Source organism: Lathyrus oleraceus, chromosome 7 (assembly GCF_024323335.1).
Source record: "Lathyrus oleraceus cultivar Zhongwan6 chromosome 7, CAAS_Psat_ZW6_1.0, whole genome shotgun sequence".
In the NCBI taxonomy this organism is placed as follows: domain Eukaryota; kingdom Viridiplantae; phylum Streptophyta; class Magnoliopsida; order Fabales; family Fabaceae; genus Lathyrus; species Lathyrus oleraceus.
In genome coordinates, this window is record NC_066585.1 from 498,581,289 (window position 1) to 498,599,360 (window position 18,072).

Below are 18,072 nucleotides of genomic sequence, written 5' to 3' on the forward strand. Positions count from 1 at the left end.
AGGTGGGCATGGTCGAGGAGGACAGGGCGATTGGTGGAAAGGCCAAGGTCAAGGAGGAGGCCAAGGCAAATATTGATTCTATTGTCCAGGTTCTTCGTTCCTTTTTCTCAGTTTCATCAAAACATTGAGAACAATGTCTGGTTTAAGTGTGGGAGAGGAACGTCATCACTTTCATATTTAGTGCTTTCTAATTAGATTTACTATTTTTAGTTTATTTCATAATTTTAGGATTTTATCTATTTTTACTTTTTAGTATTGTTAGTAGAGTCGTTGCATGTGCTATCGAGTCTTTATGCGTGGTTTTTTGTTGCTTATTGATTTCCCACTTTCTTGAGCCATACCAAATTTTTTTGACTTACACTAACAATGCACATTTTGAAAGTTTTAGGCTATAAACAATACTTAGGATAGATTGTAGAAACTTGGGAAAACTTTACAAGATCAGCATCGTTTTAACATCGTGAATCTCCTGAATATGGATATCAATTTGAGTATTTGTCATGTCTCAAACTTAAACTCTCATCCTTTAATTTTCCTTAAGTAGTTTATTCAGCAATTAGCATTATCCCAAACACACACTATGGAATAAATTGATGCAAATAAGTGTATGATCTTAAGCTTAAAAGAGAAAAGAAAGATCAAATTAATAAGGATGTTCCTTCTAAGTTAGGTAACCCTCTCCCGGTCATTTAACCCAACGGTACAAGCCTCTTTCGATATATATATATATATATATATATATATATATATATATATATATATATATATATATATATATATATATATATATATATATATATATATATATATATATATATATATATATATATATATATATATATATATATATATATATATATATATATATATATATATATATATATAGACCTTAGTCACTAACAGATTATCTTGCTATGAGTATGGAAGGATAACGGGCTTAATGTGATTGCGCTAGAATGAAAAAGGATAGAGAGAAGGATGAGTAAATTAGGTTTATACATGATGACATGATTCATATTGGTTTGTATAGGGGGGAGACTTATGTCTGCACCATGCAAATTTGTGTTCCCATGATATCCCTAGTGAAGAAGTTAGTACCTATTGATGCAACTCTAACCGAAATTGAGTTTATAGCTTAGAATGATTATCCAATTGCAACTGTTTTCATGAGTCTGGATTTCAACATGCTGCATAATTTTCAAAAGTCCTTTTCATGTGTGTAGCAATTGCTTGAGGACAAGGAATGGTTTAAACGTGGGAGAGTTTGATAACACCGAAAAACATAGTTTATTTTGACTCGATTTTGCATATGTTTTATTATTATTTTGTTGCATTTTATTGTATTATGCTTGTGGTTTATGCGTGTTTCAGGTACTTTACGAGTAAGACTCGATTTATAAAGACACCGGACGAAAATGGCGAAAAACGGAGACAAGTGGCAAAAAAATACACTTGCAGAGACCTCTATGGCATCCGTCATGGCCCATGAAATGACTAGGAAAACATGAAACCCACCAGAGAGGAAAAAGGAAGGTTGAAGACAGAGTCCAAGGCTTGTGGAGACCGCCACATGCCTCATAAATAAAGTAGGCACATATAGTTAGGGTTCATCTATTTTGTCCCATCTATATAGTTCATTGTGTAAAATTGAAAAAAGATACTTGTACGTTTTATTCTTGCGCTTATTTGCTACAAGCACGGGGTTGGTCGAGAATGTCGTCAATTGCCCGGGCAACGAGAAGCCATTCACATTCCCCTATGCAACAAAGTAAGTTTATCTTAAATCTTCTAATCTATTAGACTTTATACTACAACTGAATGTAACTAATATATTTTCAATGTTTTCGATCTAGGTGGTCAGGTTTGAGGATGAACTACAACAGGTGTCCCAAACACGTTGTAGTAGTCTATCATAATCTTTTAGACCATATTGGATCAGACGCTGTATTACTACTAAACAACTCTACTTTTGATTTTAAAAAAAATTATCAAATTAAATATCCTCTAATCATGTCAATTTCTTATATAGTTTATCTGGAGGCCAAATCTGGGTTTTGACCATTAGGTTAACGACGATGACGCTGCAGTTTGGACATCAAAAATACCAATCATCTTATTCACTATTGTGGATATGCACCAAAGTGACTATGTGAAACTGTAGTTCGGCATGCAACAACAAATTCTAGAACCTCTGACATGTTTGGGAGATTGACATCAACACATAGTCGATGGCCAATGGGATTATTCTGATTGGAGAGACTTTTCTAAAGAGATGTATCGTCATTTGAGGAATCGACGTCAGCATATCTTAAACGAACCGATCATACATGGTGCTAGAGCAACTCAACATTATATGGCTTGGTTTAGGTTGGTTACAATGCCATAATTTGTGTCTGAGCCAAGGTATTTGATTGATCCACGCCAACAACCTTCATTATCATACGTCCAACAACAAATCCCTGACCTACAACCAACCCCGCATCATTACCAAACCCAGGAACAATGTCAACCCACTCAAACTCAACGACCGGCCTCACACCATCACCATACCATATACACCCAACCACCAAAAACCCAACCTCGCAACCAATTCATGCCACACACTCAAACTCAAAACCAGGAACCAAACCTTTACCACCAACAACCACACACAACCACCACATTTTTCTATTTCCCCGATGATTCATATGATTCCACCTCATCCTACCATAGCCCCCTACCAATGAACATATGTCATACCCTCAAATTTACCCTACCCCATATCACCTTCTTAAACCCTAATTCACGAGCACACATACCACAAATTTCATCTCATATGCATCTATACTTCACAATCTACAATAATCCACAAATTCAAGGCATGGGATTCATCTGTGAAGATTCAAGACCCTCATGCCATGTTGAGGTGTTCCCAAGCCACCTTAACATTAATCTCATCCTCAAGCCTCTCATAAATCATGGAGGATCACTCAAAGACATATCACTCACTCCCCAAATCTAACTTGGGTGGTGAGTCTCCTTTGAAGAAGCTTCAAGATTCATTTGGTCACCTAAGGACTAAACCCTAGTTCTTGACCCTCTTTTGGTTTGTACAAGTCATGATTCAACATGGATCTTGACCATGAAATTGAGGACCCCTAAAATCCAAAGTTTTTTCATTCCCTATACCTCTTAAACACCTCAATGTGACCCTTGCATCTCAAACCATAATCCATCTGGCTTTGGTTCTTGACAAACGTGTGGCTCAAGAAACCCTAATTTGGGGATCCTTAAACCATTTACCTTGCTTCATTTGATCGTAAAATCACCCTACCATTCATTCAACCTCATTTTATGTCCATTGTAATCAAAATCCACCATATAAACATTCATTCAATCTATGTTACAAGTAGTTGGTTTGTTCATGATTTTTCAACTTTCAATGCTTTGACCCACCCATCAATTTGACCCAAAATCATACCACAAGGATCCAAATATTATTTCCCATTATGGTATGATCACATGATATCAAAATATTCACCATTGTGCCTTGGAAATCAAGAAATCACAAAATCCCATTTTTATGTCATGTTGGTTGCATTTTGGCAATAGTGGCCTATGGGAAGTTCCAAAGACCATAACTTTCTCAATTCATAAGATTTTTAAATTCCACTTCGAACCAAATTTCCTAAATAAGTTCCTCTCCAACTTTGTTTCAAGTTCCAAGACCTAATTCATTAAGGAATGACTTCAAATTTGCTATTGGTCAAGCTTGTCCAACATGCCCACCATGCCCTAAAATCATGTCATGACCACTACTTTGACATATTTCCATTTCCAAAACATAAACCATTTTGACCTGGTTATTTTTGCATTAAAACAAGACCACGGCAAGGAATAAATGGCACAAATTGAGACAAAACACACGAGCCAATTTTATTTGGCATTGGTTCAAACATTGGTGACCATCCTGACGCACAAGCCATACCACACCAGTCAGAATTTGCAAATGGATACACCAAGTAACCAAACCAATCCCTTATGAGCCTAATGGTCCCTAAACACTTTTCATATGGCAGTGTGGTGTAGAAGGAAGTCAACTTGGATGCCAAAGCTCCTCACAATGCCAAAACCGATCCCATGTGTAAAATTCAGATTTTGCCCAAAATGGCAAAAAGCAAAATTCATAGCAAGTTATCTCTTTGCCCTTGTTTGTTCCAAATTGATGCTAAGGACCAAGACAAAGTGGTATGAGGTGCAAACAGGCTCAGGCAACAACCACACTTGTTCCCCATGATCCAACCTCAAGCATGCTTCGAGCCACCCAACAATCTGAAGAAAAACCTCGGCTCTTTCCCTTCAAACCATCCATAAACCTTCCCTATAAATATGTGAGGGTGTTCCCTTCATTTTGTAAGCTTGAAAGCCCCCCTAACCTCTACTGAACATTTGAGCTGAACCATCCAAAGCAGAGATTGCATTTTTGAGTTTCAAAATGTTTTAACTCCAAACAACCACCTAGAAACCTTCACTGACCTTCACTCAAGCTTTCCCAATCCCTAACTCATCCTCCCTGAGCCTCATCTTAGCTTAGCTCAGTCGTTGGAATACCTCATAGAGTTGTTTCTGATCAGGTAGTTTCATTCATCCCCACCTCTAGAACAAGTTACCATTGAACTCGAAATGTTCTTATGATCATTAGCCCTAAGTTTCTAGCTTTTATTACTCCATATTTAGAATTTAATTTTTAAATTAGGTTAGATGTGTTCATCTGGTTCGTGGTAAAATACTCCACACTCAGAGCCAATCAATGGCTCATGGGTGTGGAGGATGATTTGTTTATGATTATGCAAGTCAGTTCCATGTTAAAATCGGGTTAAAAACACTGATTTTTGAAGTTGGATTTTCAAAGTTCCAAGGTTGAAGACGACATCGAGTCGTTGCTTCACGCGAAATTTGAAAACAAAATGTGTCGTGTCCTGGTTGGTTGGCTAGCGAGAGAATTCCATTGATTCATTATGTTTATAATTTAGTTACTTCGGTGTGTTTGTTAACACCACCAAGCTATTGGTCCAGTGGGAGAGGGGGTTGATCCTCCCATGACCCCAAGGTCAGGGGTTCAACCCCCGACATGTGCATATCCTTTATTTTTTTTCCATTTATTTTATTTTATTTATTTATTTTCCCATTTCATTTCCATTTTGATTTATTTTTTATCATCATTATTTTTATTATTCTGAAAAAAATGTCTAACATATACCCCTATTATTTTTGCCTATAGTATTTGATTTTGTCTTATTTCAAGTCATTTGGATATTTTTCGAGGGACTTATGGAGTATTGAACCTTAGGGCCAATGAAATCTACTTTTTATCATGATGTTATTTTGGTTAGGGTTGATTGAACCTTCCTTGTTTAAAACCTACTAATGGATGATCAAGTGTTCATCTATGGTACTAAGAATCATGGATAAGTTGCCCCTACATCAACCAACTTGGGTCATTGGACATGTAGATGGGCCTTGCATATGTTAACTTGTGATTTCATCTAATACATTGTTATTTCTCTTGGTTTGTACTAATCCACTAACCCTTTATACTTACTTGTTTATATCATACACTAACTCTTATTACCTTGTCAATATTATACCTTGTCCTTATAACTTGCTAACTTAACAACTTAATTAATCATTAAGATTTCAACTTTGAGTTTTTTGCATGGTCTTTCATTTGTCAATCTATTGATAGATGGACTTGGGGTTGAATAACTTTCATTATTATAAATCTATGGCAAGTTGATCCATTTATCATCTTCCATACTTTACATCAATCAATAAGTTATCCCTTGATGTGCCATATTTTGAATCTATTGACCTAAGGATGGATAATCCTCAACTGTTGTTTCATTTTTCATAATCCCAACCTAACTTAACTTCACTAACTTTGATTATTACTAACCTTTTGTTATTATTATTATCATCGTTATATTTCATTCTTATTTACTTTTATGTCATTTACATTTAAGTACCCATCATCATTATCATTGTACAAACTCATCATGCATACTTTATCATTTATCTTTACTTTATTGTTATCATCACATTTAAAAACAACAAAAATATGATAAAATGATAAGACCAAAAACAATCCATTTCACTTAATCCACTTGGACTTAGAGGATCTCATCCTAGGTCTTTTGCTTGGAAGCCTTTTCCATTATCTTTGTGACACTTTGTGAAATGTGGGCTTCATTTGTACTTACATTTTGATTGTAAGAATGGCATCATGGCACCACCATAGGGGGACATGTTTGTAAGATAATTATCCTTTGTTTAGCTTAGGTAACTTTTTGCACACACCAGGTTTTTTCTTGGGCTACCTTACAACGAGACCCTTTATTTTCTTGTTGGTTACTTTGCATTCATGTTGCATAAGCCAAATTTCTCAATCAAATAAACAAACCATTGATCCAACGTCAAGTGACATTTTCTAAATCAAAATTAAAACACTTAATAACTACGATTAGTATTGTATGCCACGAGCCTTAAGTGGTGGAGAATGAGTGAGAATGGAGCACTCCTACCCTCACTCTGATTATTTTTGACGCAAGACGCTTGGCTTGTTGTCTAGAATATTCACCTTCTCCCCTAGATTTTAGTGCAATCTAATCACAAATATTATTTTCATAAACCCTTATTCGAGGTAAAATCAACATAATCCATCAAACCTAATTTATGTGCCTTAGGGCACCCATCCCGAAAATCCTTTTCTCAATGATAAAATCGATCAAACACACAAACATTTTATACTTCGAACTATGGAGCTCTGATTCCTCATCCCCGATGAGTGATACGTAGGCACAAGAGCCACAATCCTTGGCGAACACAATAGTAAAAAACAAAACCCCTCTCTTTCACACAATTTCTTTTGAAAAACAAAACAATAACGAGATAAATCCCTGCGTACGCCAACAACCCAAATGGTTCCCATGGAGTACCATGGACGTGAGGGGTGCTAATACCTTCCCCTCGCGTAACCGACTTCCGAACCCAAATCTCGATTGCGAGATCGATTCCTTATTCTCTTTTGAGCGCTTCCCGTCCGCATCTATCTTTTTTAGGGTTTTATCGACTATTTCCCATCGCTTCTCCGATAGAGGCATATTAAATAAAATTCGGTGGTGACTCTTCTGATCTTGCCTTCCTTTTGTCATTTCTCTTAAAACTTCTGATTTTCTTTATCCTGGTAGCGGCAACACCCAAACATCCCACCGCCACAACATCCAACCATTGTTTGACTTTCTTACACCACAAGAACCATTGCTTCGTTTGCAAAACGATTTAATGTCCAAATTCAGGCAACCATACCGTCCACAAACAACCCAACCACAACGACTCAACTACGACAACATGGGCACCAAACTCAATTACGACAACGTCGTTGGCGGCAACCCCTAGCTATTGGGGAGAAATGATGACAAAATTGTCAAATATCATTGGACCTTCCACAAGACCTTAACACTAACCACCACTGCATCATGTCAATAGTCAAAGACCTCAAACACCTCAGAAAAATCGTGGGGGACTTCGAAGGCAGGCTAACACATCGGGATGTGGAACAATGGGGCGTTTTGATCGGACGGATCATTGATTTTCTTGTCAATTGTTATGTATTTTAGCTTTATATCATAATATTGTTAATTATTTTTCATTTACTTTTTAATTTTAATTTTATATAATTATAATATAAAAAGTTTTTTTAAAAAATAAAAGCATGTGCCACATGCAATGGCGCATGCTTTTAATGTCATAATGCATGTGCCGATTACATTGGTTTGATTTGCATGCTAATGCTATGTGCATTAACGCCTTAGTGCAAGGACTACATGCATGCGCCATATCAACTGACATATGTTTTAGAGAAAAAAAATTATTTAAAATTATATTAATATTTTTTAAAAAAAATATATTATTTTAATATTATTTTTGAATAATTTAATTATTTTAAAAAAGAATTCCATAATCATGTCTCACCAATTTGAGATCCTATCCATTTTAAAAACATTGCAGTGAAGTCATACTATCACACTTGATTGACATGAACACTTTTCATAGTTAATGTGCATGCAATACCACGTTTCGATTTATCATTGGTTAAGTACATAATCAATTAGTCAAATATTGTGCAAAAACAGAAAGAAAACTAACCTGGGCTAGTATTGCATCATTGTTCCCTTTGAAAAGGTACCCTATGCTTTGCTTAGTTCCAAAAAAACAAAGCTAGTGGGTCCCATACTAGGAGACAAAGGGTATCCCATGATCAGTGACCTGCGATTGGGGCATCACAACAACTACAAACAGGTGCTTTATCAAAGTTGAGTTTGGACAAAACATCATGTGAAAATAAAGGAGGTTTTAAGAAGCATAATTATGGATCAAATTGATTCTAATGGTTTCAGACATTAGATATTTATGTCAACATCTTTCATTATCACTAAGTCGTGTTAATTAAGGATACTTAATTAATCTAACCGGCCTTGACCCATGCGGTTGTTTTCAGATTGGATTTTTTTTCTTTTGTAAAAGTTTATTGACTCATTTGTATTTGGGTGTAAAAATTTAAAGCCAAAAATATTATGAGCTTAATAATAGAATGCGTGGAAATTATGGAATCAAAATTCTAAAACGAAACTATTTAATTAGAGAAATTTATTTCATTATTACATGGAGGTTATTTAATTTAATAATCTTCTTCTAACTTAAGGAAATCAAATTCGTCGATAAAACTTCACGATTGTGAGGACTATTTCAAACAAATTTTGAAACTAATCAAATTCGTCGATATGAAACATTACAATAGCCAGGACTATTTCAAACAAATTTGGAAACCATGATCTTACAAATTTAGTCCAAAATAAAAAGAATCACACAGTTAAAAAAATTTCATCCTTTATTTATTTAAATTATAAATAAAATATAAAACTTGTATAAAAACATCAATACTATAAAAAAAAAATCATAATCATAAATAGCATAAAAAAGTTAATGTTTTAATCAATAACATCAAAAATATAACTGGAAGTCTTCCAGCAATATGTATCCAATTACAAAAATTCTCCTTTGTTAATTAACCTCTATCAATTTCTTCTTTTAAAAATTTTACAACAAAAATAATTGACTTTATGAAGATCTTTTAAATAAACAAGGCAATCTACTTCTCTTCATTTAATAAAACTTGAGTATACAAATTAATTGTACTACATCTAAAAAAAAATATTTTTAGAATCAATCATTATAGAAAAATATTTTTTAATTGATAAATCAATCATTTTTATTTTAAAATAAATAGAATTCCAAATTCTTAGATTAAATATATTATTATCTTTTGTTGAGAATGTAATTCCTTGTGTCGAAACATGCTAATCAGCAGAAATAAGAAATTGTCGAAATGTCGAAGAAGTGTATCTCAACATAATTTTAACTTAGTTTTATTTGTTTGTTTTAACTTAGTTAGTTAGGTTAGTTGGAGATTGATTGGTGTGCAAACAGTCTCAGCCTATAAATAGGGAGGTACCCTATCATTGTTTAAAAAATGCAGTTACATAAAAGAAAGTTGAATAAAATTACAGTTTAAAAGTAAAAAAGTTTCTCTGCAAAATACACAACTCTTATTTTTCCCTTTTTTGTTGAAACCCTAATTTCCTTTTCTTCCTCAATTCATCTTTCTTTTTTTATTATCAGTTGTGCAGCAAAATCATCTTGCAATCAAGTTTGGTTAATTCACTCGAGTGAAAAGTGAAGAACACGAGAAGTAATCAATCAGAAGATTGATTCTTGTTCATCAAGATTGATTTGGTGTAATTCCACATCACGAATTCATTTTAATTTCAACATCTGGTATCTAGAGCTTTAGCTGTGTGATTCTTGGGAAGCATAGCGCAATGAATCATCCAAATAGACTTTTTCCGTCGAGTCTCCAATTCTGAAGAATCAGAATTACAAGAATTGGTGCAAGCAGGTGAAGATCATTTTATGCTATCAAGATCTTTCGAATCTTGTTAAGGAGGGAGTGACGTCGCTTGCAGAAAACGCGACGGATGAACAAAAGGTTGCACATAGAGAATTGAAGAAGAAAGATTATAAAGCTCTCTTTGTGATTCATTAATTCGTTGATCCAAATAATTTAAAAAAGGTTAGTAATGTAGAATCAACGAAAGAAACATGGGAAATCTTGGAAAAATCGTTTGGAGGTGCTGAGAAGGCGAAATATGTGAGGTTATAAACTCACAAAAGAACGTATGAATTGCTTCAAATGGAAGAAAGTAAAAGTATAACTGATTTTTTCACTAGGGTTACAGAACTAGTGAATCAAATCAAGATATGTGGAGAAGCTTTGACATAAAGGTTAGTTGTCGCAAAGATCTTGAGGTCATTGACCCCAAAATTTGATCACATGGTAGTAGTCATATAAGAATCGAAAGAATTGTCAATATTGACGAAGGAAGTGCTTCAAGGAACACTTGAATCTCATGAACAAAGAACGGCTGAAAGAGCTGCAAGTGTAACGCCTCGACTTAGAAATTTTGCTATTTTTAATTATTTTTGTATTTATTGTGTGATTTAATTGATGTCATCAACTATTTATGATGATTGGGGGTATTTTGGCAATTTTATAATTACTAGGGTTGATTGATTATGAGAAATATTCATTTAATTGATTTAGTATTTTAAATAATTATTTAGGTATGTATTTAATTGATTTAAATATTTATTTAAATAATTATTTAAGGTGTGATATTATTTTAATATTAAAGTTAAATAATTATTTAGTCGGGATAATTAATTAAGATATTTAATTTTGGAAATTTGTTTAGTCATATGAAATCAAGAGACAGATAGAAACTAAAAAGTCAAATTAATATATTTTATTATTATTATTACAATTATTATAATTATAATTATTATAGTCATTATCATTATTATTATTATTATTATTATTATTATTATTATTATTATATTATGGTAAGGGAGAGAAAAAAGTATCTTGTATCGTAAAATAAAATTTTAAAAAAAAGATATAGATAAATTTTTTTGGAGAAAAACAAACATTGTCGTCAACATTGAAGAAACGTGAAGAATTGGGATACAAAGAGGATTTGAGAAGAAGATCTATTTCGAGGTAAGGAGGAGATTTTTTTTACTAATGGGTGCTTATGGACAGTCAGGATAGTGAGGGATCCTTACCCTCCTATGTCTGTATTTTTACTATACATGATTTATGGCCTTGTTTGTAACCAAAGGGATTTTGGCCAAAATCTCTGAGATCACTGATCATACAAATATGTTTGCATGTGAATTATGCCCTTTTGGGATTTTTTTTTTATGAATGATTGTATGTGTTTTGTGTGGATATGTCTATTTTTTATTTATGTTTTCTTTGTTGAAAGTGTTTTTGTATCTCTGTGTTTATCCCAAATGAGGTTTGTCTAACCCCTTTGGGTATAAATCTATGGTAATATCTCAGAAGTGTTTATAGTATGAACTTTGTTATAATATATGTTATGTATGTATGGTTGTATTGGTTTTTGGTATTGATCGTTGTCAGGATCTATGACCAAATGAGATTAATCTCATTTGATCACGGTTTGTTGTTCGGTAAGTTTATCGAGGAAATTTATTTCCGTAATTCCTTATAATTTATCATTAGAGACATAGGTATGATTATTAATATGTAGTAACATTATTCTTTTCTTTATTTTCCACAACTGACATACAGTAACATGCATATGTCTTTCGTTACTTTTCCATTACCGATACACAGTAACATGATTATCACTATAATATTTAAATAATACCTCTTCATATCATGTATAGGTTAATGTGGCGCACATATATGTTAATGAATACCGTAATACAAATACATAATTCCCATTTCATCATCGCAGAACAGTTCATAAATATTTTAATAATAATAATAATAATAATAATAATAATAATAATAATAATAATAATAATAATTTAATATTATTAATTATAATATTTTAGAGTTTAGTTAAAAATATTGAATTATTTAGTTTTTCGTAGAGTTATCACTCGTAAATATCATTATAGCACTTTTGAGCATTTTAGAATATTTGTGGGTACTCTAGAGTTATTTTTGAGATATAAGAATTATTACAGAATTGTTTAGAGTTCCTTGATAACTCTATTGAATTAATATAGAAGTGATAATTACTTTGAGAAATTATATAGTTATTGAAATTAATATATAAATAACTTTTGAGTTGGTTTAAGAGTGGAACCTATATTCTGAAGTGTTGTGGCGTTGATGCTTATGCATAATAATTATTTTGATGTTTGTATGATGTTTTGAGTTATGTTGATGAGATGTCATGTTCGTGCATCATACTAGTACGAAGATTAAGCAGGACTTCAGTCCAGTGACGTAGGACCTCAACCCAGTGATGTGAGACCTTTGTCTCGAAGTGATGTAGGACTTCGGTCTAGTGGTGTTAGGACTTTGGTTCAGTGATGTTAGAGTTGTTGTCTTGTGATGTGGGATAATATCAGTAACACACTCCTGATACCCAAAAACTTGGTACCACATCCATTTTGATGAGGCGTTGGTGCATTAGCATTGTATTATAATTTCTATTACAGATGTTGTTGTGCGAGAATAATTTTGAGTTTTATATTTAACCATCCTGCTGTTAATTTTCACTGTTAATATTTGTAAGGATTATTCTCACCCCTTTCTAGTTTGTTTTGTATTCAATACCCGTTGTACAGATAATCAACATCAGTGATTTCTTTTAAGTGGGAGATGGCTATGCATCTTATCTTTTCATATTATATTTATTTTCCACTGTATTAGAGGGGTATTGCTCTGATTACGTAACATCATGGGACGAGAATTTGATTTATGATGTTTATTGAACTTTATATGCGTTTTCCTTATCTTTGGATAATATGGCGATGTAATAATTTTAAGTTCCACTGCGAGTGGTACTTTTTATATATGAGTTGAAGTAATATCCTTTAGTTTATTTTATTCTTTATAATTGCGATTTAGGGAATATGGTGTTACAACAAGTAAGTCAAAGAGTGATGTGGCTTTGCAGACGCAATCAACAAGAGAAAAGAAAGTCAGGCGGAAGTGGTTTGACAATAAAGGTAGAGGATACTACAATAATTCATATGGCAGAGGAAACCATCAAGAAGGAAATTCATCGAATCAAATAAGACACTCATACCAAAGCAACCACGTAGGTGGTGTTGCAAGTAGAGGAAGGGGTGGTGGACGAAAACCTGATAAAAGTTACATTCAATGTTTCAATTGTCAGAAGTATGGTCACTACTCTAGTGATTGTCCTGAAAAATAAAATAATCAAGAAAATAACGCAAAGCTGGAAAATCATAAAAAAGAAGAGATGTTGTTGATGGTCACAACAAGAGATGAAGGAAGATTTAAGGACCAATGGAACTTGGACTCAGGATTCTCATCACACAAGACTGGTAGGAAATATTGGTTTGTCAACATAAAACCCTCGATGAAGAACATGATGAAATTTGCAAATGACAATACTATAGCAAATGAAGGTATTAGTGATGTCCTGATTATGAGAAAAGATGACAAAAGGTCAATAATTTCCAATGTATTGTATGTACCAGGCATGAAAAGTAACTTACTTAGCATGGCAGTTGGTCGAAAAGAATTACAAAGTGTCGATTGAAGACAAGATGATGAGAGTTCTCGACTCAGGTGGAAGGTTAATTTGAAGGCTCTCATGTCTCAGAATATAACCTTCAGGATTGAACTTAATGTGATAGAGCACAAGTGCCTTGCAGCTGCAGCTAGCATGGGTGAATGGATATGGCACTATAGACTTGGCTATCTCAACTTCAAAGACATCATATATTTGAAAAGAAGAAAAATGGTTTCATGGTTACTAGAAATCGACATTCCACATGAAGTATGTGACAAATGTGTGTAATCAAAGCAACAAAAAAAAACTCAGCAAGGATGCATGAAGCAAGTCGAAGGCAATTCTTGAAATCCTATATTGTGATGTATTTGGTCCTATCCAGGTGGATTCGTTTGGAGGTAACAAATATTGTATCACATCCATAGACAATTTTAGTTAAAACCCATGGACTTGCCTAATCAAGAATAAAAGTGAAGGGAGTGAGGTATTTGCCAAGTTTAAATCTATGGTCGAAAGCTCAAAATTTAGAGGATTGATGGTGGTAGAGACTATTTGTCGAAAGACTTTGACACATTATGTGAGAAAGAATGGATTGTGCATGAGATGGTTCCGCCCAACATTGCACAACAAAATGGAACTGTTGAAAGAAATAATAGAACCATTATGAATATTGTCAAAAGTATGTTGAAAGGCAAGCATATATCCAAAGAATTATGGGGAGAATCCGTATTAACTGCAACATATATTCTAAATAGATGTCCGACAAAAAGGCTAGAAGGAATCACACCAGAAGAATGTTGGTATGGTGTCAAGCCTAGCTTAAGTCATCTGAAGGTGTTTGGATCTATAACATATGGACATGTGTCTGATCAGTAGATAAGAAAACTTGATGACAAGTAGAGTCAAATGATTCTAATAGGATATCATTCGACTGGTGGATACAAGTTGTTCGACCTAGTGCATAAGCAAGTAGTGATCAGCAGGGATGCGATCATATATGAGCTTAAGTAATGGGATTGGACTGAAACTGTAAATAAGGATTCAGTAAGAATTTTATGTGAAGAACCAGTGAGTGAAGTCGAAAGAGAAATTCTAAAAGTAGAAGTCAGAGGTCAAGCAAGCACAAGAAGACCTCAAAGAACAAGATACATGCCTGTAAGTTTGCAAGAATGTGTGATTACATCAGATGATATGGCCGATGATGGAAGTGAACTGGTGCACTAAGCTTTCTATGTAGATGTCAAACCAGTCAATGCAGTTGAGGCATTAAAAGATTCGAAGTGGATGAAAGCAATGAATGAGGAACTGGAGTTCATCGAAGTTAACAACACTTAGTCACTTGTAAATTTTCCTCAAGGAAAAAAGGAAATCAATGTGAAGTGGGTATACAAGGTTAAGCTGAATCCTAAAGGAGAAGTAACTCGACACATGGCAAGAATTTTTGCAAAAGTATTTCTTCTAAAAGAAGGAATCAACTTTGATGAGGTTTTTGCACCTGTTGCTAGGATCGAAACAACCAGGTTGGTTGTTGGTCTAACAAACATGAACAATTGGCATATGTGTCAGATGGATGTGAAATTTTCATTCTTGAATATCCCCTTAGATGAAAAAGTTTATGTCGCACAACCAGTTGCTTTTATGAAACAAGGCAAAGAAAGCAAGGTATACAGGCTCCATAAAGTCGTGTATGGACTTAAGCAAGCTTCAAGAGCTTGGAATAAGAAGATAGATACCTTTTTAAGGGAGAGAGAATTTTTGAAGTGCACAACTGAGCATAGAGTATATTTAAGAAGAAGCAATAATGAATTTCTTATACTATGTCTCTATGTCGATGACTTGTTGATAACAGGTAGCTGCAAGAAAGAGATCAAAGACTTCAAAGGTGATCTTAGCGAGGAATTAGAAATTGTTGATATGGGCGACATTTCATACTTCCTTGGAATCAAATTCTACAAGAGTATTAGAGGCATGATGATGCATCAAATAAGATATGTAAGAGATATACTCAAGATTTTTGAGATGGAAGACTACAATTTGACTTTGACGTCTGTTGAACTAGGACTGCAACTGTCGAAAACTCAGAGGAAGATGATGTCGACCCGACACAATACATATGTTTTATTGAATCATTAAGATACCTTTGTTACACAAGGCCTGATCTAGCATATTGTGTAAGTATGATGAGTAGATTCATGGAGAAGCCAAATGTATCACACCTAATAGTGACGAAGAGGATACTAAGGTACCTGAAAGGAATTCTCAACTTTGGCATTTTGTTTCCTATAACTGATGAAGGAAAATAATGCAAACTAGTGGGTTATACCGACTCAAGTCGGTGTAGTGATGCTGAGGATAAAAAATCCACAGTTGGCTATGTATTTATGCTAGGTGGTGGTCGTCGAAGTTCTGTCATCGTGTGAAGTGGAGTATATAATTGCTTCTATTTATGCATGTTAAGCAACATGAATGGTGAATTTGGTCAAAGAAATTACAGGGAAAATTATGGAGCAATTACCATGAAGATCGACAACATGTCTGCTATCAATTTGGCGAAGAATCTGATAGCACATGGAAGAAGCAAGCACATCGAAACAAGTTTCCATTACCTTTGAGAGAAAGCAGCAAAAGTGAAGCTGAACTTGGAACACTGCAGAACTGAGAATCATATTGTATACATCATGACGAATGAAGTGTTTAAGAAATTAAGCTCTATTATGAATGTAAATAGCTTAGACACAATGAATTAGGTGGTGTGTTGAGAATATAATTCCTTGTGTCGAAGCATGTTGCTCGATAGAAACAAAGAGTTGTAGAAATATCGAAAAAGTTTATCTTTACATAATTTTGACTTAGCTTTATTTGTTTGTTTTAGTTGTGTTAGTTAAGTTAGTGGAAGATTGCTTGGTGTGTAAGCAATCTCAACCTATAAATAAAGAGGTACCCTGTCATTATTTAAAAAATGCAGTTGCATACAGAAAAGTTGAATAAAATTTCAATTTGAAAGCAAAGAAGTTTCTATGCATAATACACATATCTTCTTCTTCCCTTTTTGTTGAAACCCTAATTTTCTTTTCTTCCTCAATTAATCTTTCTTTTTTAGTATCAATTATGCAGCAAAATCATCTTATAACCAAGGTTGGTTGATTCACTCGAGTGAAGAGTGAAGAACAAGAGGAGTAATCAATCAGAAAGATTGATTCTTGTTCATCAAGATTGATTCAGAAATCTCCATAAGTTTGGTGTAATTTCACATTAGGAATTCATTTTAATTCCAACATCTTTGACATTAACACTATTCTCCAATTTATTATTTTTATTATGATAATATTATTTTCAGCACCAACATTTTTATCATATAAACTATCATTTTCAATGTTGCATCACCATTACTTTTTGAATCCACACTTTTAATCTCCATATTTTTAGTATTAACCATATTTTAAAGAATTTCAATATCAATTCTATAAGATTTAAATAACTTTTTGGTCCTTATAAGTTAGCGAGTTTTTGAAGTTGGTGTCTGTATCTTTTTTTTTGTCTAAGTCCCTATATCTCACTTTTTTGTTGGTGTTAATCCCTGAGATTAGAATTCTCTTAAAAATGTTGACTTGGCTAACGACGCACACATGAAAATGATTTATATTTTTCTGTGATTAATATGTGACTTATACAATTATTATTTAATTCCATGTAGACTAAATATTATTATTAATTTTTTTTATATTAAATGATAAAATTCAGGGATGGTTAGGGATGAACTTTTTTGGTGTTAAATTATTATTACTATTATTATTATTATTATTATTACTATTATTATTATTATTATTATTATTATTATTATTTTGGTACATCGATAGTCTTTGGTTTTTATGATGGTTAGGGATGAATTTTGGGTTTAAAAAATTTAGGGTTTGTATGATGGTTAGTGATGAAGATATGAACACAAACTCATAATTTTTGATTAAATATTCTTTTCGTCCCTATAAATTGGCACATTTTTGGTTTTAATCCCGGTAACATTTTTTTCTTTGGTTTTAGTTCCTAATTCTGGTTTTGAATTCATACATTCATGCTCAACCTTCATACAAACCCATAAATTTTCAGATCGATGAGAATATATGTGTTTGTTTATGAGGTATTCATGTATGTTTATTTAGTGCTCCACCATTTCAAACCATAACCATTTTTGTTAGTTTGATTTTGTAACTTTATTATTTACTCTTTCTCTCACAATCTTCACCATCATATTCCATTACAGTTTCATCTTCATGTTTATTTTGGAATTAAGATTTGGATTCTTAGTTTCTCAAAGTACCAATGTAATTTTTATGTATGCATGGTGGTGAAGTATTTTCTAAAACAAATACACTAATGCATGTATATACACCTA